Source organism: Rhinopithecus roxellana, chromosome 16, assembly GCF_007565055.1.
Source record: "Rhinopithecus roxellana isolate Shanxi Qingling chromosome 16, ASM756505v1, whole genome shotgun sequence".
NCBI lineage: Eukaryota > Metazoa > Chordata > Mammalia > Primates > Cercopithecidae > Rhinopithecus > Rhinopithecus roxellana.
Window position 1 is genome coordinate 114,040,261 of NC_044564.1, and position 25,450 is coordinate 114,065,710.

Below are 25,450 nucleotides of genomic sequence, written 5' to 3' on the forward strand. Positions count from 1 at the left end.
CAGGGACTGAGCTCGTGCGCGCGGAGGACCGGTTGCTCCAAACCTCCAGGGGCAGCGCGCCAGCCGCCGCGTGCGCGCGTGTGTGCAGCAGGAGGCTCGGTCTACACCTCCTCCGGACAGCAACGACGGCGAGCTTGGTGCGTGCTGTAGGAGGTGTCGTTACACACTTCCTGTGGGTCTCGCCGACCACGGCGCGTTTCCGGTGCCGGCTGGAGCCCCAGGTCCGAGCCCCCGCCCCGCTCGCCGGCCCCGCCCCGGCCCGCCCGCGCCCCGCCCCCTGCCCGCCCGCCGCGCTCCGAGCCGGGCGCGCGGAGCTCGGGGCGCACGGAGCGGCGCGCGCCGGTCGGCCGAGCCAGGCTGGCGCCCCCGCCCCCCGCCCCGCGCCTCGGTCCGCCGCCCGCCGGGCGCCTTCCCCGCGCCTTTTGCCTTCGGTGCCCGGTCCTCCGGCCGCTTTCCTCCCGCCCTCGCGCCCCTCCGGCCCGCCCCGTCCAGCCCGGGCTGCCCGGCTCCCGCAGGCCCCCCCCCGCCGCCCGCGTTCCTATGGACAGACGCACAGACACCTGCAGGTGGGTGAGAGCCCGCGCGCTGGGCGGGGACGAGCGCGCCGACGCCGCGACCCAGGTGGGGAGCCCCTTTGTGTGGGGGGCGGCCGCGCCGGGGTCGACTCTGCTTCCCCGTCAGCGGCCGCGCGGTGACCCGGCTGAACCTTCCTTTTGTCTCCTCTCGGGGGAGCGAGGCCGGAGCGAGGGCAGGGACCCGGGCGTCCGCTCGTCGGCAGAGCCGGGCTTGAGGGTGCAAGGCGCAGAGACCCCCGGCGGCGGCTCCGGTCCGCCTGCCCCGGGCCTCCCCGCCGCCCGGCAGCTCGGGTCTCAGCGGCGGCTGCAGGCGCAGTGCGTGGGGCTGGCACCCCTGCTTCTGCTCTTGGGTCTGTCGGAGGTGGGAAGGAGGGCGGGAAGGAGGAAGAAAAGATCTGTCCTCTTAGTTTCCAAGTCGTGAGATGCTTATGGAGAAAGAGAGGTGGTTCAGGGCTCTGCCCCACTAGTTTCCCTTCTCGGGAGGCTCGCCGAGGTGCGTTTGGGGCGTGTGTGAAGGAACGTGCATGGCTTCGCTCCCTTATTTATTGTTTCTAACGGAGGAGGGCTTTCTCCAAAAGGCTCTTCCGTCCCCCACCCCCATCTGAGGCTGCGCACAGTGATTTGTGTTTGTTATCAAATACATCGAGAAATGTATTCCCCTGGGTAGGAGGAGGTTGGACTGAGCAACGTCAAACCAGAATCAAAGAATGTTTTTGATTCCCTCAAGTCTTTTTTTTTTTTTTTTAAGGTTTTAGATGGAGACTTTAAAAAAATGAACATGGCTGTGATTTTTACAGTTATGTATATTTAGTGTGTGTGTGTGTGTTGAAGTTGAGGAGTAAAGTTTTGTTTTTTCCCGGACTTGTTAGGATTCTCAAGACGGAATCCTCTCCCGACGAAATAAACAGTTAACAAGCCGGTCAGGTAGTGACAGCTTGCATGGTGGAGGTTAAATTGGAGAGCAATAAACAATGATCGAGCTTTCCGTTCAGGCTGAAGCCTTTATTTCTACTGATTTAAAATATGACATCTTTCACAACCCATGAGATCATGAATGTCAGAATTGAGTTTTTCCCCTAGGATTGTGCTTTTCCTATTTTATTCTATGTATATAACCCAGCGATTCGGTTGTGCATGGATATGGATACCGTGTTTTGAAAAATACTGTAGGGTGATGTTTCTGTTTTGTCTTATTTGATTAGCTAGCTAAGTTTCTTCATTAACGGTTGCTGTGTATTTGTAGATATTCAAATGATAAACGAGGTTGAATAAGCAACCAGAAAATAAATTTTACAGATTCAGATTTTTAATATGCAGGTATGGATTTATAACTGTATTAATCTCAATCTACTGCTCAGTTCTGGAAACTCTTTTTTGCCCCCCCGTGTGAGAATTTATATTGACAAACTTAAGTTTGACAGTTACCCAGGAAATTAAAAAAACGAAGCAGTTTTGGGGGCCATGCATACAATTATATAGACAGTCATATGTAGAAAATGGAGGTTTTCCTAAAAAAACAAAAAGCATTATCATCTAAACTTGAAGGAAAAACGTGGAAAATTATGTATTATTTAAATTTTCATTAAGGTTTAAAATTTAGAAAACTGTACAATTTAATGCATTTTTTTTAGACAAACTGATTTTTGTCATTATAAGAAGTTTAGTATGCTTAAAATAGTGGTTTTTTTCTAGGAGAAAAATTTATCCTAGATTCTTGCCCCAGTTAAACAGATTAATATTATTGCATGCCTAATACTGTAAATGCCTGGAGTGTACATTTATACACACATTACTTAAAACCTAGCAGTGATCAAGCCAATCCCTTTTAGTTGACAAAATTTTACTGGTTTCTGCTTTGACTTCCAGTCTGCATTAGGTAAATGAATTTAAATTCTGCACGGAGGCACAGAGCTCAGTATGTGGCTCCGGTAGGCCCTTGACTAGCGTTCCTTGTCCCTCTCCATTCATAGTAATAGCCCAAAGAGGAGAGGTATTGAAATTTGGTCAGGCTTTATCGCGAATCCGTGAATGGAGTTCTAGACCACTCTCAGAATTTCAGCACTTAGATATACATACTCTTCCTTAGCTCTTTAAAGTATTAAAAAAAGATAAGCTAACAATTGAATTGCTTATTTGTATATTTACAAGGCTGTCAGTGGTAGTGATAAGATTTAACAAAGAGTCACTGTGTAACTAAGCATTAACAGAGTGTGGCCTGTACTGAGAATGGTTTTGGCAAAGTTGTAGTTGTGCCTAAATGTTTTCTGAGATCATCAGTGTAGTCTTTATGTGGGCTGGCTAAAAGATAACACCCTAGTTTTGTTTATGTTTTTGTGTGTTTTTTTGACTGATAATGTAGATACTAATTTTTTGTTTTTGTATAATTAGCAATAATATTTTAGTGTAATCAGAAGCATTCCAGAGAACCTTACGTATTTTCAACTGATTTTCTTTCTGGTAAGTTGGTGTTCAGGAAGGCATATAAATTATTTTTCATTTTTCATGTTTGAAATTTTTTCATTTGTTTTGACAAATACGTGCTACTTCCAGAAAATTTGAATTTGTATAAAACTGGATTTTTAAATATAGCTGACATTTACCAACTTCTCTTTTTAAAACAACACTAAGCCGTCCACAGTTAAATTTGATAGGCTTTAAAATCCATCAACTTTTCTAGCATTTTCCTGTTTATTGGTTATCAATGTGGTATCATTACAGGAAGCTTAAAATGGACACTTTATGTTAACTAGAATGCTCAAATGACTAGTGTTTTCATTAGTAATAAATGGAAAGCTGAAAAGTAACAATTTTATCTTTGTGATAGATCTGTGACTTTCAAGTCTCTTTTTAACATTTTTTTGTAGCCTAGTGGGGAAGCAGGTCCCGCTGTGAGAGGTGTGGACAGTGACCTCTCGTTCCAGCCGTTGTCATCATCCTGCATTGTTTAACAACAGCACCAACCCCATGCTGCTCGCCGAAAATGCAGATTTCATTCTTGGATTAATATTCTGGTACCAGATGTATGAGGCTGGCTCTAAAGAAGCTTTTTCTCTTAAGTACTGTCAAAAATAGAGAAGCTGAAGATTGGAGAGAAGCCATTTATTTTGAACAGTTTATTTTCTGACAGTTTGTGTTTGTAAAGAAACCTGCTCATAATATTTACTTCAGAGATCTCCATAGTTGCCTGAGGAAGCCCCACAGGTTTCTTTTCCTTTAAAAAAGTTTCCATTGAGCTTGACTCTTATGTGATACTTCTTGACTTTGCTTCTGATTAGTTGATTTATGGACTTTATTTACTAGCATGATTGGAGAATTCTTTTGCTAGACTGAAATTGCACTCTGCCTGTGCTCTGGTCCGTTTCCTAGGTAACAAATGCACTGCATAGATTCCATAATGAGGACTGTGGTTGGCTAGTTACTGTGTAAATTCTGTTGTTTGGTAAAGCTTAGTCTCAAATTCAAATAAAGGTCAAGAAACCAAAAGTACTGAAAATGCAAATTTTTGAATTTGATTTTATATCCAATGCCAACAACGTTTAATAGGCTTTTCTGGAGAAAGGCAAATTATGCAGCCGTATTCAAGTTTGTTTTGCAAAGTCTTACACTTAAAACAGTTGGAGAGCTTTTTCACCATTAGTGTTCATACTGGTAATGCTAATGGCTCTAGTGACTAAGAAGATGTATTTCAGAAACATATTGTCACACTTGAAAATAATATAGAAAGCAAAGAATCCCGGTCTAGGACAACTGTGATATTGTTATACTGAAAGGAAGTAACATTATGTATCAAAAGAGAAATTATATAACTTTGACATGAGATATAACATTGTGTTTTTTAGAGATGTGGTCATAACTCTATCACCCACGCTAGAATACAGTGGTGCAACCATAGCTTACTGCGTCTTCAAACTCCTGGGCCCAAGGGATCATATCTCAGCCTCCCAAGTAGCTGGGACTACAGGCACGTGCCATCACACTCAGCTAATTTTTCTTATTTTTTGTAGAGATGGGGTCTTGTGGTGTTGCCCAGGCTGGTCTTGAACTCCTGGACTCAAATGATCGTCCTGCCTTGGCCTCCCAAGTGCTAGGATTATAGCTGTGAACCATCACGTCCAGCCATAACTTTAAGAAAGTTTAGGAAGATGTTAAAACGTTGAAGCAATGTTTAAAAACGTTAAAAATCTTACCATAAAATGCTGAATTTCTATTCTAGCCTTTTTTCTTCTCCGCATGAACTTTGGCCAACCTGGCACCAGGGAGCAAGTCCCCCCTTGGTTGCTGCAAGTTAGAGAATAGCTTTCTCCTCCACCTTACTCTCCTCTGGAAATCTGTGGGCTCTTTAGCTCCAGACATAGGACAAAAACTAATATGTATGGAATGGCTAGTGATTATTAGCTGTTTTTTTTTGTTCTTTTTTTTTTTCCTTAAGAAACCTGCAAAGAACCAAAGTTCCATTAAATCCTACTGGAAATATATTTTCACTTGAGGCCTGAAAATGTTTTTTGTTAATCATCAAGGAATTCATTAACTAAACATTAATAAAATACATACAACTCTTTTTAATTCTAAATAATTATCCAAAGTTGCTTCCATTGCTTTCCCTTGCTTTGCTGGGTTGTTTTTAGATGATTCATTTACTCTTTGGTTAACTTTCATTTCACGCATAGGATACATCTTGCTTGACTTCTCTTTTTATTCTTGGTTTTCTTCAAAACTGATACTACTTTAACCTTTTCTGCCCTTTTTTAATTGCAAATATTATATCCTTTCAGTTTTTTCTTATATTTTCCTCTGGAAATACTAATTATTTAAAAAATATTTTCCTTGTGTGATTTAAGGCATTATCACCATGTATCAAAAGCGCTACCGTTTTTTCTGTTATAGTACTTCATATTTGTGGGACGGAGTTGACAATATGTGTGAATTCTTAACCAGCTAGGACTACTTCTTCCTCTCAGCTTGTATTAATTTGTTAGGGCTACCATAACAAAGAATCACAGGCTGGTTGTCTTAAACAACAAAAATTTATTTTCTGACAATTCTGGAGGCTAGAAGTATAAGATCAAAGTGTTGGCAGGGTTGGGTTCTTCTAAAGTCCGTCTCTTGGCTGATGGATAGCTGTCTTCCTAAGGTGTCTTCGTTTGGTTTTCCCTCTGTGTATGTGTATGTCCTAATTTTCTCTTAAGAACATCACTTATATTGGATTAGGGCCCACACATATGACTTCATTTTACCTTAATTACCTCTATTCCAGGCTTTACTTCTCCTATAAGTCACATTTCTGAGGTACCAGGGTTTAGGATGTGAACAGATGAATTCGAGAGGAATCCAGTTTATCCCGTAACACAGTCCACCCCTCTACCTACTGCCTTTCACCCATATATACCTGCCTCCCTACATATGTACATACATACCTCACTCCACATGTGGAATTTTGTAGCGGTTTCATCTTTTATGTCTTTCTTACTCTGTTGTCAATTTGTCCCTTGAGTCCCAGGCCCAAATACATAGCAGTATGATCAGCTCTATATATAGTCATTAAAAATAGATAAAGGCTTTTTGTTTTTTCACTCTTCGTATTCATTATTTTTAAATGCTTTATTTTGAATGACTTAAAGTACAAAATCCTTTTTTTTTTTTTTGAGACAGGATCTTTTTCTGTTGCCCAGGATGGAGTGCAGTAATGTGATCACAGCTCACTGCAGCCTCAACCTCCTGGGCTCAAGCAATCCTCTCACCTCAGCCTTCTGAGTAGCTGGGATCACAGGTGCACGCCCAGCCCCCAGCTAACTTTTTTTTTTTTTTTGTAGAGATGAGGCCTGTGTGGCTCAGATTGGTCTTGAACTCCTGGGCTCATGATATCTTCCTATCTGGGCCTCCCGAAGTGCTGGGATTACAGGCCTGAGTCACTGTGCCTGGCCAAAATTCTTAATAGTTGTTTTGGAATACTAGAGAATATTATCGTGGCCAAATTCAGTGGAAGCACTAATGCTGTTATTTTCTTCCGAGTTCTGAGGACTTGTTTCTTTTGGTGCCTTTTTTTTTTTTTTTCAGCTATTTGTCTTGCTGCTCTCATGGTAAGTTACGCATTATTTGGTCTTTTCACACATGTCTGATGATTCCTGAATCTAATATCTAGTCAGGGCTTTTCTCCTGAAATCCACATCTTTGTGTCCTACTATGACTGGATATATTCACTTAATTTTCCACAAACATTTCACATTCAATATGCCCCTGACTTACTGTCCTCTTCAAATCTGTGTCTTTTCTTTTATTCCCTAGCTCAGTGAGTTGGTACCACCTTCAATCCATTTTCCCAGTCCAGAAGTTTAGGAGTTATGTCTGATTCCTTCTTTATTCTTCTAATCCCATTTTCCATACATAATCAAGCCCCTGGGTCAGTCAGTTCTTGTTCCCTTAGATTTATCAGTTCTGTCTGTTTGCCACATGTGAATCGTGCTACTGTGTTACCTTTGCGTTAGTCTTAGTTTTACAGTTAAATGTATTCAGTGTGCAACAGAAGTCCTTATGGTAAAGCTTCTGTAATCATTTAGTAGTCCGAAGTTCATTGAATTCTTATAAGTGGCTCATGTGAAATGTATCCCTTGCCTTTCATATTTAACACTGTTTATCTGTGGCTTTTATAGTTCAAGGTCACTTTGACTGAATAAAAATACTTGACTCACATTTTTTTTCTCCTCAAGTATCTTTAAAAATGTTACTCTCCTGCAGGAGTTGGCAAACTTTTTCTGTAAAAGACCAAATAATAATTGTCTTAGGTTTTGTGGGTCATAGGTTCCCCAATTACTTAACTGTGCCATTGCATTGCAAAAGCAGCTATAGATAGTGTGTAAATGAACTAGCATGACTTCCAATAAAACTTAATTTACAGAACCAGGCAGTGGGCTGGATTTGGTCCATGGGCCTTAGTTTGCTGAGTCCTATTCTATTCTGGTAAAATGTGTTGTCAAACGCTAATACCAGTATGATTTTCTTTCTTTAATTTTATCTTTTTGCCTAGATACCCAAGGGCTTTTTATTCATCTTTAAAGCCAATAATTTTACTAGAATGTCTGTTAGCCATTCCTGCTAATTCTCCTAGATACACAGTGTATTCTATTATATTGGCCTAAATGTTTTTTCATATTTTCATCAATTATAGTTTTTTAGTAGTGTTCCATTATTTTCGTTTTCTCTCTTTTGGGCCTCCTATTATATGTATGTTGGATCTTCTTATATCTATACCTTAATATTATTCTTTCTTATTTTTTATATTTGCTTTATTTTTATTTTTTATTTTTTCTATTTTATGCTTTAGTGCCTTCAATGTATCTTCCGTGGTATCTATGTCTCTCTCTCTGTGTTTTTTGAAACAGTCTCACTGTCACCTAGGCTGGAGTGCTGTGTCACCGTTGTGGTTTACTGCAGTGTCAACATCTCTGGACTCAGGTGATCCTCCCAGTTTAACCCAAGTAGCTGGGACTACAGATGTGCATCACCATGCCCTACTAATTTTTGTATTTTTTGTAGAGACAGGGTTTCACCGTGTCGCCCAGGCTGGTCTCAAACTCACGGGCTCAAATGATCCACCTGCCTCCGCCTCCCAAAGTGCTGGGATTACAGACATGAGCCACTGCACCTGTTGGTATCTATCTATTAAGTTTAATGTTCTTGCTAGTTTTCACTTCCTTTCTGAGTTTTTTCTTTCCTATTCTGTCATGAACTTTGTCATTTCTTATTGTACATCCTCTTGTTATCTGGCAAGATTCGTTTTTTAGTTTTTCAATTTCTGATCTATGCTGTTCTTCCATAGCTTCTATCATTTAAAAATTTTTTTCCCCTTTTTCTTTTTGAGACAGGGCCTTTCTCTGTCATCCAAGGTTCAAGGAATTCACCCACCTCAGCTTCCCAAGTAGCTAGGACTATGGATGTGTGCCATCACTACCAGCTGAGTTTTTTTTTTTTTTTTGGAAAGATGGGTTTCACTGTGTTGCCCAGCCTGGTCTTGAACTCTTGGGCTCGTGATCCTCCTGCCTTGGTCTCCCAAAGTGCTGAGATTACAGGCATGAGGCACTGTGTCTGGCTATTTTCTTAATTCCTCTTATTCATTTTGAAATATGTTACAGTTCTCATCTTTTTTCTTACTGTACTTTTTAATTGTTCTCTCTTGGTCATATTTAAATTAGATGGTCTTACCTGTACTTTTGGAGAAGGTTTCTGTGATGGAGGTGGAAATTGGCAAATATAGTTTTCCTGCTTTTATGGTTTGAAGATTTTCTCCTTTGTTGCTTAGCTGGAGTATTTTAAAAATATGGCCACTCAATTAAAACAAAAATGAGGTACCATTGTACACTCACTAGAATGGCTAAATGAGAAACATAAAAAATACCAAGTATGAGGATGTAGAGTAGCTGAAATTCTCCTGCTCTGCTATTCGAAGTGTAAATTGGAATGGAAATGTAAAGTGGTACAACAATTTGGAAAGCTCTATGGCTGTATCTACTAAAGCTGGACATATGCTGCAAGTCCTGTGACTCAGTAGTTCTACTCTATGATCCATACTCCCCAAATATATGGACTAGAATGCTCATAGCACATTTGTCATTGCTCCAAACTGAAATCTGTCCAAATGGCCATCAGTCATTGTTGTTCCCTTCCACAGTGAGTCTGACTTTGGCTGTGTAACTTGCTCTGGCCAGTTGGACATTAGCAAGCATTATGCAACACAAGCTTGATCAGTGCTTATGTACTCCGGGGAATAATGTCCTGAGACCACTGTATAAGGATGTCCTGGAGTAGGAGAGGTTACATGGAAGAGAATCGTGGTGCCCAGCCAATGACCAGTACTTACTGACAAACTTGTGAGTGAGGTCATCTTTGACTTTATAGTTTAGCTGACCTTCCTTCCAGCTAAAAGTCGCCACATGAACAAGTCCAGGTAAAGCCAGAGGAGAAACTACCCAGAAAACATACAATTGTGAGAAACAAGAAATTGTTGTTTGAAGCCACTAAATTTTTAGGTGATTTGTTATACAGCAATATTAAACTGACTCAGATTGAATAAATACATCATGGTATATTTACACAACGGAATACTGTAGAGCAATGAGAATGATAAACAGTCTACAGCTGCATGCAGTAGTATGTGTGAATCTCACAGACATATGTTGAGCTAAAGAAGCCAGACAGAGCAGAGTTTATACTGTATGCCTGCATATTATAGAAAGTCCTCAAGCAGGCAGAATCATTCTGTTCTGTTAGAAGCCAGAATAGGGGCTACCCTTGGGGGAGTATTGGCGAGAACAGAGAAAGTAGAGGCTTCTGGGCTGCTGGAAAGGTTCTGTTTCTTGAACTGGTTGCTGGTTACATAAGTGGGTTCTGTTTGTGAAATTGTAAAATATAAGCAAGTTCACTTATTGCTGCCTTTTTCTGAGTGTATATTTCAGTGTTGATGTGGCCTCCTCTGTGATGTTCTCTGAGATTAACCTTCTTTGGGTATCTCTTTCCTTTATTCCCACTCCTGCCTCTTTGTTTGATTTGGATTCTAGTCCACAGTGTTCTTCCTAAAGCCTCTTAGGTTCTCATGGTCTTGCATTCTCCCCCAGAAACTCAGAAACTTTACTGGTTGTTCTTGGATACAATTTCACTTAAAAAGGATCCTCTCTTTTTGATGGTAATTTCTTCTTTCCCAGCTCTTAGACTCACTAGAACTCTCCTTTTTGTGCCTTCATCTGCTCAGTTGCTTATTCTGTGTAGGTTCTATTTTTGTGGGCGTTTTAGCCCTGCCTACTTATCTGGTGTCCATAGGACTGTCCTATCACCTGATATTGTTGAACATTTTGTCTTTTGTTATTGTCCACCTATTTTGTTATCCTCTTATCTGTGGGTGTTTTTATTTTTCCTGTGGAGATAATTGTAGATCCACTTGCAGTTGTAAGATATAATACAGAGAGGTTCTTTGCATGCTTTGCTCAGCTTCCCCCAGTGGTAGCATTTTGCAAATTATAATGTTACAACCAGGATATTGACGGTTTATGGGCTGAGTAGTGTCCCTGCAAATTCGTATGTTGAAGCCCCAACCCTCCAGTACCTTAATGTAACTGTATTTAGAAGCTAGGGCATTTAAAAAGGTGATTAAGTTAGGATAAGGTTGTTGGAGTGGGCCCTAATATAATCCAGTGTGGTGTCCTTATAAGAGGAAATTTGGACACAAAAAGAGACATTAGGGACATGCACACAGGGGAAAAAACTCTGTAAAGGAAACAGCAAAGAGGAGGCCATCTGCAAGCCAAGGAGAGAGGCTTCAAAAGAAACCAAGCCTGCCAACACTTTGATCTTAGAATTCTAGCCTCCAGAATTGTCAGAAAATAAACTTCTGTTGTTTCAGGCACCCAGTCTGTAGTATTTTGTTATGGCAGCCCTAGCAAATGAGTACACTGACATCGATAAAATCCACCACTCTTATTCAGATTTCCAGTTTCAGTGGTATTCACTTGTGTAGGTTCAATACAGTTTTATCACCTTTTTAGGTTTCTGTTTCTACCATCCTCTCCACTACCCCCCCCAACATTTCTAACATATTCATATGATTAGATTTGAATCTGTTGTCTTGCTTGCTTAGGAGTCCTTTATTTATTTTTAAGTAGTTTTTTTTGTTGTTATATTGGAAGACTTATTTTCCCAATTAATCAAAGGGGACAAATACCATCAGGCAAGAAAGGGTAAGATACGCAATAATCTGATTAGTAATAGCTTTTCTAGTGTATCTGATTTATAGTGATAAGCCAATACATATTTGTTGCAGGGAGTTTAATTAATTCTTTTCTAAATGACTAAGGTTGTTAACATTTTCATGACAATTCTGGTACAGTTATTGACTTTCTTTATCTGACATCTTCTGAAAACAAGGAGTTCTACATTAGTGAATTTACCATATAACTAAAGTTTATCTCCTGGAGAAAACTTAAGATTAAAATCATTTTTAGTAAAGATGTTCTTTAAACATAGCTTAAGTAAAGGTGGCGGTTCAGTTGTTTTTAGAAATCTGCCAAAGGAATCCTTTTCTGGCATCTGGATGAACCCAAGCTGATACAGAGAAATTTTTCTTTTCCCTCCCTGGAAAATTCGCTTAACTTTTTCAACTCTGAAGTTTTACAATAAGTTTAATCTAGTTTACTACAGCCAATTCAAGGAAGGATCAATCAATCCAACATACAAATCCATAAAATTAATGGATTTACCAAAATCTTGTTTAAACAGCCTTTTAAAGTTTCTTTTATGTTGGTATAACTTACATAAAATGCATAAATTTTATGTGTAGAGTGATTTTTCCCCCTTTTATTTTTAGTTGAGATGTAATGATTCTACATGTTTTTGGGATACAGAGTAATATTTCAATGTGTGTATACAACGTATAATGATCAAATTAGGTAATTAGGACACCCATAACCTCAAACATTTTATTATTTATTTGTGTTGGGAACATTCAAAATCCTCTCTTCTGGCCTTTTGAAAATATGCAATAAATAATAGTTAACCATATTCATCCTACAGTGCTACAGAACCAGAGCCCATTCCTATCTAGCTGTAATTTTGTATCTGTTAACTAGCCTCTATCCACTCCTCTCCCTTTGCTGTTCCCAGCCTCTAATACACACAGTTCTACTTTCTACTTCCATGAGCTCAAAAAAATTTACTCGCACATATGAGTGAGAACATGTGGCATTTATCTTTCTGTGCCTGACTTATTTTGCTTGATAGATGTCCTCCAGGCTCATCCATGTTGTGGCAAATGGTGGGATTTCTTTCCTTTTTATGGTTGAATAGTATTCCATTGTGTATGTTTACACCACATTTTCTTTATCCATGAATCGATTGATGGACATTTGGTTGGATTCCATGTTTTAACTATTGTGAAAGTGCTACAATAAACGTGGTGGTGCAGATCATCTCTTTGATACACTGATTTCTTTGATACACTGGTTTTCTTTTCTTTGGATAAACACTCAGTAGTGGGATTACTGGGTTACTGTGGTAGTTCTGTCTTTAGTTTTTTTAGAAACTTCCATATAGTTTTCTATAGTAAATAGCCTTTGAAGATATCTGTGAAATTTTAGCTGAAGGTACTCCCGTTTTACCTTCACAGCAGCATTTTAAGGAATGTTCTGCTTTAAAAGTTTGGGTCATATGATAGTGTAGTCTTAGAAATATTTTCCTTTTGAATTTTGTTAATGAATATGAATATATCCATTGAAAAGTATATATTCATAATAAAATTATTATTATTATTATTTTTGAGACAGTCTCTCATTCTGTCGCCCAGCCTGCAGTGCAGTGGTGCAATCTCAGCTCGCTGCAACCTCCACCTCCTGGTTCAAGCGATTCTTGTGCCTCAGCCTCCTGAGTAGCTGGGATTACAGGTGTGCACCACCATGCCCAGCTAATTTTTGTATTTTTAGTAGAGATGGGGTTTCGCCAAGTCGGCCAGGCTGGTCTCGAACTCCTGACCTCAAGTGATCTGCCTGCCTTGGCCTCTGAAAGTGCTGGGATTACAGGCAAAACACCATACGTGGCTTTACAAATTATTTTTTGGTGTCAAAATTTATTCTGTTAATTAACCTTAATACCATTTAATTTTTTTCTTTTCTTTTTTTTTTTTTTTAGAGATAAGGTCTCACTGTGTTGCCCAGGCTGGTCTCGAACACCTGGGCTTGAGCAATCTTCCTGCCTTGACCTCCCAAAGTGCTGGGATTACACACATGAGCCACCGTGGTTAGCTTAGTATTATTTTTATTTGATGCTTTCCTGTTAATTATCAAATAGATATTTTACAGTTACTTTATTTAGTCATCTAAGAACATACTATTGGCTTGAGAAATAAGCATGTCCTTGCACATTACGTAATAAACAATATTCTTGTTGAATATTTAAAAATGTAGTTCTGTATAATATTTTTGAGAAAAACGGTACACTGATAAAAAGGTTAGTTGGTTTGACCATGTGAAAGTTTAAACTTGGTTGGGCTTGGTGGCTCGCATTTGTAATCCCAGTATTTTGGAAGGCTGAGGCAGGAGGATTGCTTGAGCCCCGGAGTTTCAAGATCAGCCTGGGCCACATAGGGAGACCCCCATCTCTACAAAAAAAAAAAAAAAAAAAAAAAAAAAGGCCCAGCATGGTTGCATGCACCTGTGGTCCTGGTTACTTGGGAGGCTGAGGTGGGAGGCTGAAGTAGGAGGATCTCTTGAGCCTAGGAGGCTGAGACTGCAGTAAACTATGATCATGCCACTGTACTCCAGTCTGGGTGACAGTGCCAAACCTTGTCTCCAAAACCAAAAAACTCAAAAAACTTTATTTTTCAAACAAAATAATGACATTAAAAAGGAAGGAGCACACTTTGGGAAGCTGAGGTGAGAGGATTGTTTGACATCAGGAGTTTGAGACCAGCCTGGGCAACAAAGCAAGACCCTTGTCTCTACAAACAAAAAAAAAAGAAAAGAAAAGAAAAATTAATCAGTCATGATGGCCCATGCCTGTAGTCCCAGCTACTTGGGAGACTGAAGTGGAAGGATCACCTGAGCCACCTGAGCCCAGGAGTTCAAGACCATGGTGAGCTATAATGGCGCCGCTGCACTCTAGACTGGGCAACAGAGCAAGATCCTGTTTCTTGAAAAAACAAAATAAAACCAAGTTGAAAAGTGAGAATGCTGCGAAGAAGGCATCCAACCAGGGCTGCAATGGAGAGTAACAAGGAAGGCCTCTTTCAATCAAGTCTTCAATTGGTCTAAGAAGAAAATCTTCCATTTCAGATTTAAAAAATAAAGAGGAACCAACACCTTGCAGAGCTGATAGCCAAGCATTTCAGACAGAGAAAACTGTGGCATAGAGAGACAGGAAGGGCATGAGGTCACATAGCAGACTGCACAGAAGAGCCAAGATTCGAAACCCTAATGCTAGACCCCAACTCCCATCTATTGCTTCTAATAACTGTTCATTAGTGGGTCCAGCATGGGAGCTCACACGGAGCAGGCCCTACTAAAAATCACTCTTTCTTGAAAAAACAAACAAAAAGAAAATACTTGCAGCAATATGATAGATAAAGAGTTGATGTCTTTATGACATTGTATTGTTTTCACGATTTACAAAAAAAAAAAAAAAACCCTAATGAATAATAGATAAAATGAAGAGCCATTTATAGAAGAGAAATGTTCAGCCTCCATGATAATCACAGACAAAATACTATGGCAATCCAGAAGCTTTTTTTAAACACTATCAAATTAGCAAAAATATAAAGTGAAATAATACCCATTATGTGGTGAGTAGAAAGGAGAAGGGGAGGAAGTTATTCTCATATGTATTGCTGATGGGAATATGGCATCCTTGTTTTCTTATAAAACTTTGAAGTATAATATACTTACAAAAGATGAACATATCAATGTGTATAGTTGATTAACTGTTACAAATTGAATACATATGACTAGTACTCAGATAATAAACAAGACATTATTTATTCCTTGTGCTTTTCCCAGTATCTAACGCAATCCCTCTGAAACAAAATAAATATCCTGACAGATTGCTGAGTCATACGGTATATATGCTGAGCTTTAATGTGTTCTCCAAAGTAATTGTATCAGTTTATACTGGCACTGACACCAGCAGTGTGTAAATGTTCTAGTTGCCCCGCTTTCTGTGATTATCATTTTGAAAAGCAATTTGTCAGTATATTAAGAGCCATAAACATATTTATACCAATTTATCTAGTAATTCTAATTGAAAAGATAGAGATACATGCACAAAAACATTCAGTGAAGCAGTCTAAATTTTGTCTGCTGCAACCCCACACCATTTGTTGTCTGTGGCTGCTTTTGTGCTGCAGTGGCAGAATTGAGTAGTTATGATAGAGATCCTGCAAAGCAGAAAATATTTACTATCTGACTTACTCCAGAAAAAGTTTGCTGACCCCTGCATTTGAGCATTATTTAGAATATTAAAAGATTGGCAGTAACTGATATGTCCATCAGTAGGGGAATTATTGGCTAAATCCTTGATAAAACTGGAGCTAGCCATTTACAATGATGATTACAGGGACTGTTTAACCAACAGATATTTAATGGGCATTCACCATGTGTTAGGTACTTTTCTAGATGTTAGGAAATCAGTAAAAACAAAATACTTGCCCTCATAGAGCTTAAATTTTAGTAGTGGAGATAGAGAAGAAACAAGTAAAATAATATGTAAGGGATAAGTGCTAAGAAGGAAAAAAAAAGCAGGAAAGGGGGATATGAAATATTTCAGGGTAAGGTCTTGACATTTTAGATTAGGGTTACCAAGGAATATTTCACAGAGAAAGTGACTTTTGAGTAAGGACTTAAATGAGAGGGCTTGACATGCAGGTATCTGAGGGAAGAGCATTTGAGGCAAAGGGAATGGCAAGCACAAAGGGTCAGTTGGAAATGTGCCCTGATATGCTCTAGGAACAAGAATTTCAAGGGCTGGCTGGTTGTGGTGGCTAACTCCTTTAATCCCAGCACTTTGGCAGGCCAAGGCAGGAGGATCACTTAAGCCCAGGAGTTCGAGACCAGCTGGGAAACAAGACCCCTTCTCTACAAAAAGTAAAAAAAATTAGCCAAGTGTGGTGGTGCATACCTGTAGTCCCAGCTACTAGGGAGGCTGAGGCTGCAGTGAGCTGTGTTCATGACACTGCACTCCAGCTTGGGCAACAAAGCGAGACCCTGTCTCAAAGAAAAAAAAAATCAAGGGCTACACTAGAGGGAAGGAGGGGAGAGCTGCAAGGGAAGAGAGTTGCAAGAGTTTGGACAGGTAATTGCTAGTGGTAGTGGGTAGGGCAGCTCATGTAGAACCTTCTGGCAAAATGAAAAATCCCTATTAAAAATTGTTTAGGTAGGAAATAGAAAGAATTTTTCTTTTCCCATTTTCCCTCCCTCCCTGATCATGACTGTCATGCAAAGCTATGCATAAGGAAAAGATTGGAAGAAAATACCCTAAAATGCTAACAGTGTTAATGTGCTGGGGTTATAAATTATATATATATTTGCCATACTTTCCATAATTTGGCTATATTTTATAATAAAAAGCATAATTAAAGACTGGAAGTATTTTGCATATTTCTATCTTTTAATACCTTAGAAATCAAGTACTTTAGATCTTTGTCAAGTTGATTGTAACCTGACTTTATTGATGGTGGGCAACAGTGTCTTAAATCATCTAAGGTGTTGTTGGCTTTTTAATTATGTATTAATCTTTTTTTTTTTTTTTTTTTTTTTTTGGTGAGATGGAGTCTCGCTCTGTCACCCAGGCTGGAGTGCGGTGGCGCGATCTCGGCTCACTGCAAGCTCCGCCTCCCGGGTTTACGCCATTCTCCTGCCTCAGCCTCCCGAGTAGCTGGGACTACAGGCGCCCGCCACCTCGCCCGGCTAGTTTTTTTTTTTTTTGTATTTTTTAGTAGAGACGGGGTTTCACCGTGTTAGCCAGGATGATCTCGATCTCCTGACCTCGTGATCCACCCGTCTCGGCCTCCCAAAGTGCTGGGATTACAGGCTTGAGCCACCGCTCCCGGCCTTATGTATTAATCTTTCAGGGTTTGAACCAGAAGGAACTGTAGAGATTATCTTTTTTTTTTTTGAGACAGAGTCTCACTCTGTCACCCAGGCTGGAGTGCAGTGGTGCGATCTGGGCTCACTGTAACCTCCACCTCCTGGGCTCAAGCAGTTCTCATGCCTGAGCCTCCCAAGTAGCTGGAATTACAGGTGCGTGCCACTACCCCCAGCTAATTTTTGTATCTGGAGTAGAGACGGGATTTTGCCATGTTGGCAAGGCGGGTCTCAAACTCCGGACCTCGGGTGATCTGCTGGCCTCAGCCTCCCAAAGTGCTGGAATTACAGCCGTGAGCCACCATGCCCTGACTTTTATCTATTAAAAATAGATAAAAATAGATTATCTATTTTTAATCCCCTTATTTTACAGATGGGGAAATGATCTGGAGAAGTGAAGGAACTCTGGCTTCTAGTTCCTTTTCATTGTATGTTTCATCGCCATTTAATCTGAGGTTATCCAGCACTGGAGTGATTTTTGTGATTCATAATTTACCTAATCTTTATGATAAGATTATGATAAGAAAATCTTTGAAAATGATGAAATCTGAGTCTGTTTTGTGCAAATCTTCTTAGCGCCAAAACCACTATAGCAAATATGATGCCAATAATGAAATATTATATATATGTATGTGTGTATGTATATGTATATATGTGTAGATGTATATATATTTTTATTTATACAAATTTATGGGGTACATGTAAAATTTTGTTACATGTGTATAATACGTAGTGATCAAGTCAGGGTATTTAGCATGTCTATTACTGGAGTACAATACATTTTTGTTGAAGATAGTCACCCTACTCTGCCATGTAACGTTGAATTTATTCCTTCTTATTCTGTGTGTACCCTTTAAACCAGTTCTCTTCAACCTCCTCTTGGTCCCCTCACTCATCTTTCGCAGTCTCTGTTACCTGTCTTTCCATTCTCCACCTCCATGTGGTCAAATTTTTTAGCTTCCATGTGTGAGAATATGTAATACTTGTTTTTTTGTGCCTGGCTTGTTTCACTTAAGATAGTGACTTCCAGTTTCATCCATGTTGCTGAAAATGACATGATTTTATTCTTCCAATAATGAGTTCTTTAGGCTAGCACCCTGGTTAAGACCAGACTTTGGACTCAGACTGCCTGGTTTTGAATCCTGTTTCTGGTCCTTATTAGTACATAACTTCTCAGTGCTTTAGTTTCTGCATTTATAAAATGAGTATAATACTAAGTATATAGCCCATAGTGTTGTCATGAGGATTAGATGAATTCGTGTGGGTACAGTGCCAGGCACATTGATTATATTATTACTGAGGCTTAAATATCTAGAAGAGAGTATATTTGAACACTAGATAGCAGAGAAAATTAAGCTTAACAAATCCTTGAATTGTATGGTGTAAAGTTTATATATGTCTCTATTTTGACTTTGCAGGCAATGTAGTAATGTATTAAGAACATTTTAGGCCGGGCGCGGTGGCTCAAGCCTGTAATCCCAGCACTTTGGGAGGCCGAGACGCGCGGATCACGAGGTCAGGAGATCGAGACCATCCTGGCTAACATGGTGAAACCCTGTGTCTACTAAAAAAAATACAAAAAAGCTAGCCAGGCGAGGTGGCGAGCGCCTGTAGTCCAGGCTACTCGGGAGGCTGAGGCAGGAGAATGGCGTGAACCCGGGGGGGCGGAGCTTGCAGTGAGCTGAGATCCGGCCACTGCACTCCAGCCTGGGCGACAGAACAAGACTCCGTCTCAAAAAAAAAAAAAAAAAAAAAAAAAATTTTAAAACTAATTTTAATTAGCATAGTGGTTTCAAATTCTATGTTGTTGTAGCACTTCACAGATGGTTATCAAATTTTGTTGAAAAGGATATTTACTTTCATTTCATTTGGAGAAATCCTGTGATTTAGGTAAACGGCCTGAGTGGTTAGGTGATGAAAGGTGGGACAGGATGCCTGATGAAAGGCAAAGCATGGGGTCCAGGCAAAAGCATGGGGTCCAGGCAGCTGTAGGAAAGATTGCTTGTTTACTGGAGTAGGCAAGAACTTTGCTTTGTGAGTATATAGGTCAGGACAATAAAAAGTTCGATTTAAACTGACAAACAGCAGTGAAGGGGGATCAAATAGAGAACAAAGAGTGAGTATGTGCCCCTTTCCTTTGAAATGTGTCACCAAATTCTAGCATTTGAGTGTCCCTTAATATCAGAGAGACAGAAGACCACTGAACTCATATAATGAATATAATTAAGAATGAACAAATTATTTGTTTCTATAATTTTTGAACTGTAGGGTAAAGCTTTTGGTAAAATCTGAAGTATGGAGAAAAATGAAATTTAACTTAGAGTACTGTGACAGTTTGTAAAAACAAATGTTAGAGGCCAGGCGCGGTGGCTCAGGCATATAATCCCAGCACTTTGGAGGCCGAAGTGGGCGGATCACGAGGTCAGGAGATAGAGACCATCTTGGCTAACAGGGTGAAACCCCGTCTCTACTAAAAATACAAAAAATTAGTCGGGAGTAGTGGCAGGCGCCTGTAATCCCACCTGTAATCCTGTTTGGGAGGCTGAGGCGGGAGAATGGCATGAACCCGGGAGGCGGAGCTTGCAGTGAGCCAAGATCACACCACTGCACTCCAGCCTCGGTGACAGAGCGAGACTCCGTCTCAAAACAAAACAAAGCAAAAAAACAAATGTTAGAATGTTTTTTCTTCATGATAATTAAGGATAATTTTATATGTGTAGTGTGTCCCTGATGTGTTACGTGTTTATACATGTTTGTGACTACTTGGGTACTTGGGGGTTGCACAAGTTTCTATTACTTTTTTTACTGGAAAAAATAGGGCATCTTTTTGCAGTGCTGATACTATTTTCTTAAGTATTAAAATTTCAGAAATTTCAGAGGTCTTTACATACTCAAGCTGCTGCCTTTTTTTTTTTTTTTTTTTTTTTTTTTTGGTAAACACAGCTGGATACATGCAGATATAGTCTGCAGTGTTTCTGCCACACTAGCTTTATTAGAAAGTTTTTGCCTTTTTTTACCAGGTCATGGGTTGTAATTTAGGGTTTCTGTGGGCATATTAATTCTGGATAGAACCTGAGATTATGCTTAACTAGAAGTGTGTTAGGTTTGGTGGTGAGTTCATAACGGGACCCAGATACTTACATACTCCGTGGTCATTGCTATTGTAGCAATTGTGGTATTTAATTGAACTTGAAGGTCACTTGGAATATTTCTAGGCCATTACATTACACCTCTGAGAAAAATGTTCTAAGTACAATTCAAAATTTATGATTCAGTTAATAGTTAAGCTAAGGACTTTTAGACGTATTTGTGGGTAGAGGGAAGGAGGCCATACATTTACAGAGACCCGGATGAAGCATGAAATTGTGACACTGAATTTGTCTTTCGATCCCAACTCTCTGCTGATGCGCTAGGCTCTGGTTCAAGGAGTGGCATATGACTCTCAAATAGCCCCTGTATCCTTTGCCAGTCACTCTTTTCAGGGCTTAGGTTGATATGTCATATGCATATAAGAATGTGTAGAAAAGATGTGTGAAATTGACTGAGTATTTTAGGTTTAGGGTTTTTTTTTCTTTTTTTAGGAGACAAGTTCTCTCTCTCATCCAGGGTGGAGTGCAGTGGTGTGATCACTGCTCACTGTAACGTCAAACTCTTGGGCTCAAGTTACTCTTTTGCCTTAGTCTCCTGAGTAGCTAGCATTATGGGCATGTACCACTACGCCTGGTTAATTTTTTATTTTTTATAGAGATAGGGCCTCACAATGTTGCGCAGGCTGGTTTTGAATTCCTGACCTCAAGTGATCCTCCTGTCTTGGACTCCCAAAGTGCTGGGATTATAGGCCTGAGCCAGTGTACCTGGCCAGTTTGGTTCTTTTGAATGGGAATTTTTGTTTTGTGTGATATCAATCAAACATCTATACCTTTAAGATCAAAGTATAACCCTAAGATACTGTATCTGTTTTTCTTTCTTTCTTTTTTTAAGAGATGGGGTCTCACTGTATTTCCTAGGCTGGTCTTGACTTCCTGGGCTCAAGCAGTCCTCCTGCCTCAGCCTCCTGAACTGCTGAGATTATAAGCAAGATTCTATCTTTTAGCCTTATGTGGTAATTCTAAATATTTTTGTGGGTTTTTGACCCCTTTGAGAATTGGATAAAATCTTTGGACTCCTTTCTTATTCAATACATGTCTATATATACAGCCTATAATTGTGTATACATTTTAGGAGATATGTGAACTCTCTTGATGCATTAGGCAAACAATCTCTCTTTTGTGTATTTACATTTTAGCATATGACTTTCTTTTAAGTGTAGAAACCTTACAGGCTTGAAAAGGATTAGGAGACTGAGCTTCCAGGGAGAATTTACTTTTTTGAGAGAGGAGAGATTAACGTGCTATTTTTCCATCAGCAATCCATTTAACTTGCTTTTTTGGACAAATATACTACTAGTATGCATCTAGTTAAATCATTCTTCTGCACTGTAGGTTATGAAAAAATAGTGTCTTACTGGTGTATTCACAAAGGCAGTCTAGCAAGGAAAAATTAAAAAGCTTAAATTCTCATTCTTATTTCTAAGGGAATAAAGGGGGAGAATTCATTATGTCAAGCATTACAAATAAGCATGTATTAAAGCAGCTACATACGATGATGGCACATTGTTGGAACACCCTAAGAAAGATAATTTGCATGGAAGATGATTATTCAATAGGGCTTTAATTTACAAGAAACATTCCACCATTTAATTGAGCCCTTTTACACATACTGCTTCGCTTCAATAGCTCCCTGCATATATATACAATGCCAGAAGCATGGTTAAAATCAGATTCAGCCTAGCTAAAAGGTGAAACAACAGCTGAAAGTCATGTTGTAAAAATATACATTATTAAACATCTGAGGATTATTTTTGAAATCGGTTTTCTGTTGCCTGGTTTGTACCATAAAGCTGATTGTCTAATTTTTTTTTAATAAGATTTTTATAAGATTATTTGGCCCTAGGCCGGGCGCGGTGGCTCAAGCCTGTAATCCCAGCACTTTGGGAGGCCGAGACGGGTGGATCACGAGGGCAGGAGATCGAGACCATCCTGGCTAACACCGTGAAACCCCGTCTCTACTAAAAAATACAAAAAACTAGCCGGGCGAGGTGGCGGGCGCCTATAGTCCCAGCTACTCGGGAGGCTGAGGCAGGAGAATGGCATAAACCTGGGAGGCAGAGCTTGCAGTGAGCTGAGATCCGGCCACTGCACTCCAGCCTGGGTGATAGAGCGAGACTCCGTCTCAAAAAAAAAAAAAAAAAAAAAAAAAAAAAAGATTATTTGGCCCTGCTGGACACTGGTTAAACTATATGGTTCCATTTAAAATTTTTTCACTTTTATAGGCCATTCACTGATATAGTACTTTTGCAAAATGAGCAAACATAGCCTGCATTTATAGTCATTTGAGAAAGAAAATTATTTGATAAAGAAGATACTAAAACATTTCAAGAAATAGCTGACTTGTGATTAAAATGCTTCGAAAGATAACATATGGTAAAAAATTTTAAAAAGAGCAATGTAGATACATTTATTTTATTTATTTATTTATTTATTTATTTATTTATTTATTTATTTATTTTGGTCAGTGTTAGCAGAATAGTGTATGGAGAAAGCTTATCACAGAGAATTTCAATCCTTGAGACATTTAAAATAAGCATCGTTGTAAGAAGCCAAGCCAGGCCCATTCTTTTTTTTTTTTTTTTTTTTTTTTTGAGACGGAGTCTTGCTGCGTCGCCTAGGCTGGAGTGTGTAATGGCACGATCTTGGCTCACTGCAACCTCCACTTACCAGGTTAAAGCAATTCTCCTGCCTCAGCCTCCCGAGTAGCTGGGATTACAGGTGCATGCCACCATGCCCGGCTAATTTTTGTATTTTTAATAGAGATGGGATTTCACCATATTGGCCAGGCTGGTCTCGAACTGCTGCCCTTAGGTGATCCACCCTCCTTGGCCTCCCACCAGGCCCATTCTTGATGGGGAAACACTGAAAGTGTCCAAATGAGGAAACACTGAAGGCCTGCAGGTGAAGTCAGGAGCAAGAAGAGGACATTTATTATCACCATTATTTGGGAGGTGCAAATCAGTGTAATAAGTAAAGTAAGGCAAAAAGGATTATGGATGTTGAAAAGGAAGCCATACATTTATCACCATTTCCAGAAATAGTGATTCAGTAGAGGAGAACAACATTCCTGAGAATAAGTTGAAAGTTTGAAGTGGAAGAAAGAGAGGTTGAAACATTTTCTGTTGAGTGCCCTCTGTGTTTTTGGTGAATGGAGGCTTTTTCCTGAAAGTAGAGGGGATGAGAGTGAAATTGGGCAACTAAGAAGATTGGGAAGAAAAGATATGGAGAAGCCGCTGTGATGAAAAAATATGTGGAATAGCTCTAAGAGCTCAACAGAGGGTGAATTAACATGAAGACACTGGGAGTCAGTCAACAGAGGTGGTTTGTGTGAGTCAGGGTGGCATCTGGATTCTCTGAGCATAAGCGGTTCATTACCTGTATAGGCAGCTTAATAACCATCTGAGTGCTTAAGGAAGTGGTTCAGCCCCTTCCACACAGATTTGCTCCTAAGATCTTTGACTGCACAAGACCCTGGAGTTGGAGACCTTGTAAGATCAGTTGTAAGTAAGGTAAGGGAGAAAGGAAGGATGCAACTGGGAGGAGAATCTGGTGTGGTATTTTTATAGTGGGCAGATCTGTCAGTGGGATGTCTCTGATTGTGTGCAAAAAGGCCTGGATGGTAATTCCTACTTCCTCGGGTTGTTGTGAAGATTAACTGAATCAAATGTCACAGTGAGCATGAACTGTTTCCCCATAGCGCCCTGCATACAGTCAACTCTCAGTAGATACCTGCTTTAAAAGCGAAAGCAAAAATCTCTACAAGCCCAATTCTCCGAGATATTTAAGCAGTCTTGATTCCCACACATCCTTTCAGTCTTCATTGTGTTTAAAATTTCTCTTTACACTGATCCTGGCACCTGTGCTTTCAGATCTGCCTTTGCATCTTAAGAAATCTCTCCTTGAGCCTACCATTCCTTGTCCCTGTTTCCCTCTTTCACGGGTTTCTCAGATAAATGGGTTACATACACTGTCTCTTCTCTTACCATTAAATCGCTTTAATTCCAAAGAATTCGGCTGTTTATACCTCTCTTCTACCCAAATTCTCCACGTAGGTAAACATAGATAATGGACACATAAACAACAAAGTATACTGTCAGGTGATAATAAATACCGTGGAGAAAAGCACTTCAGTGTAGGGGGCATAGGGAGTGCCAGGCTTATGTAGGGGAGGTTTGCTGATTTTTGTACAGTAGTCTCGGTGGGCCTTTCTAATAAGGAGACACTTACGCAGATCTAAAGGTTGTGAAGAAGCAAATCGTGTAACTATCTGGGGAGAAGAACATTCCAGGCAGCCAGTGTAAAGTCCCTGAAGTGGGGACAATGTTGATGCGTTTGCAAAAAAGCAAGGAAGATTTTTACAGATAGAACAGAGTGATCAAGCAGGGGATGGTGTCAAGAGAGGTAGGCAGGTAGATGTGGCATTGAGAGCATGTGGAAATTATCTGCTGCTTGCTTCTGTTTTCTCAGTAAGAGGGAGGATGAGGCAAAAGGAATTGGAGATTTGAAGAGATGTTCAGTTAGGAAAGTGGGAGAGTAAATATGGATTTGAGCAAAGTGTGATCCTTGGACCAACAGCACCAGTATCGTCTGAGAATGTGTTAGAAATGCACATTCTTGGGATCCATCCCAGACATACATACTGAATCAGAAACTCTGGGGGTGAGGATGGACAGTCTCTATTTTAACAAGCTATTCTGATGTACAGAAAAGTTTGAGAGTCACTGGATTAGGGAGACGAGTATAATGCACTAAGGATCCATTTGAGCTTAGTGGTCTTAAATTTGATGTGAAAGCAGTCAGTAAATTGTGCTGAAGCAAAAAAGGGTTGAGAGAATTGAATGTGTACAAAGGATTATTTTAAATGATACACCATAAAATCTAAGCTACATAAAGAAGTGAGGACAGGCCGGGTGCGGTGGCTCAAGCCTGTAATCCCAGCACTTTGGGAGGCCGAGACGGGTGGATCACGAGGTCAGGAGATCGAGACCATCCTGGCTAACACGGTGAAACCCCGTCTCTACTTAAAAAATACAAAAAACTAGCCGGGCGAGGTGGCGGGCGCCTGTAGTCCCAGCTACTCGGGAGGCTGAGGCAGGAGAATGGCGTAAACCCGGGAGGC

At 40.1% G+C, this 25,450-nt stretch overlaps 1 protein-coding gene across 3 annotated transcripts in view; it reads left to right on the top strand.

Annotated features, from left to right (window-relative positions):
* The first annotated feature begins 274 nt into the window (after window positions 1-274).
* Window positions 275-25,450, top strand: part of KIAA1958 (KIAA1958 ortholog) — a 170,628-nt gene continuing 145,452 nt past the window's right edge. For 2 of the 3 annotated variants that reach the window (XM_030919209.1, XM_030919207.1), the window contains exon 1: window positions 385-566. The gene's annotated coding sequence lies outside the window, so the exon portion shown is untranslated. Of the gene's footprint in view, window positions 567-25,450 lie in introns of all 3 variants that reach the window. The other variant, XM_030919208.1, reaches the window with a different exon arrangement.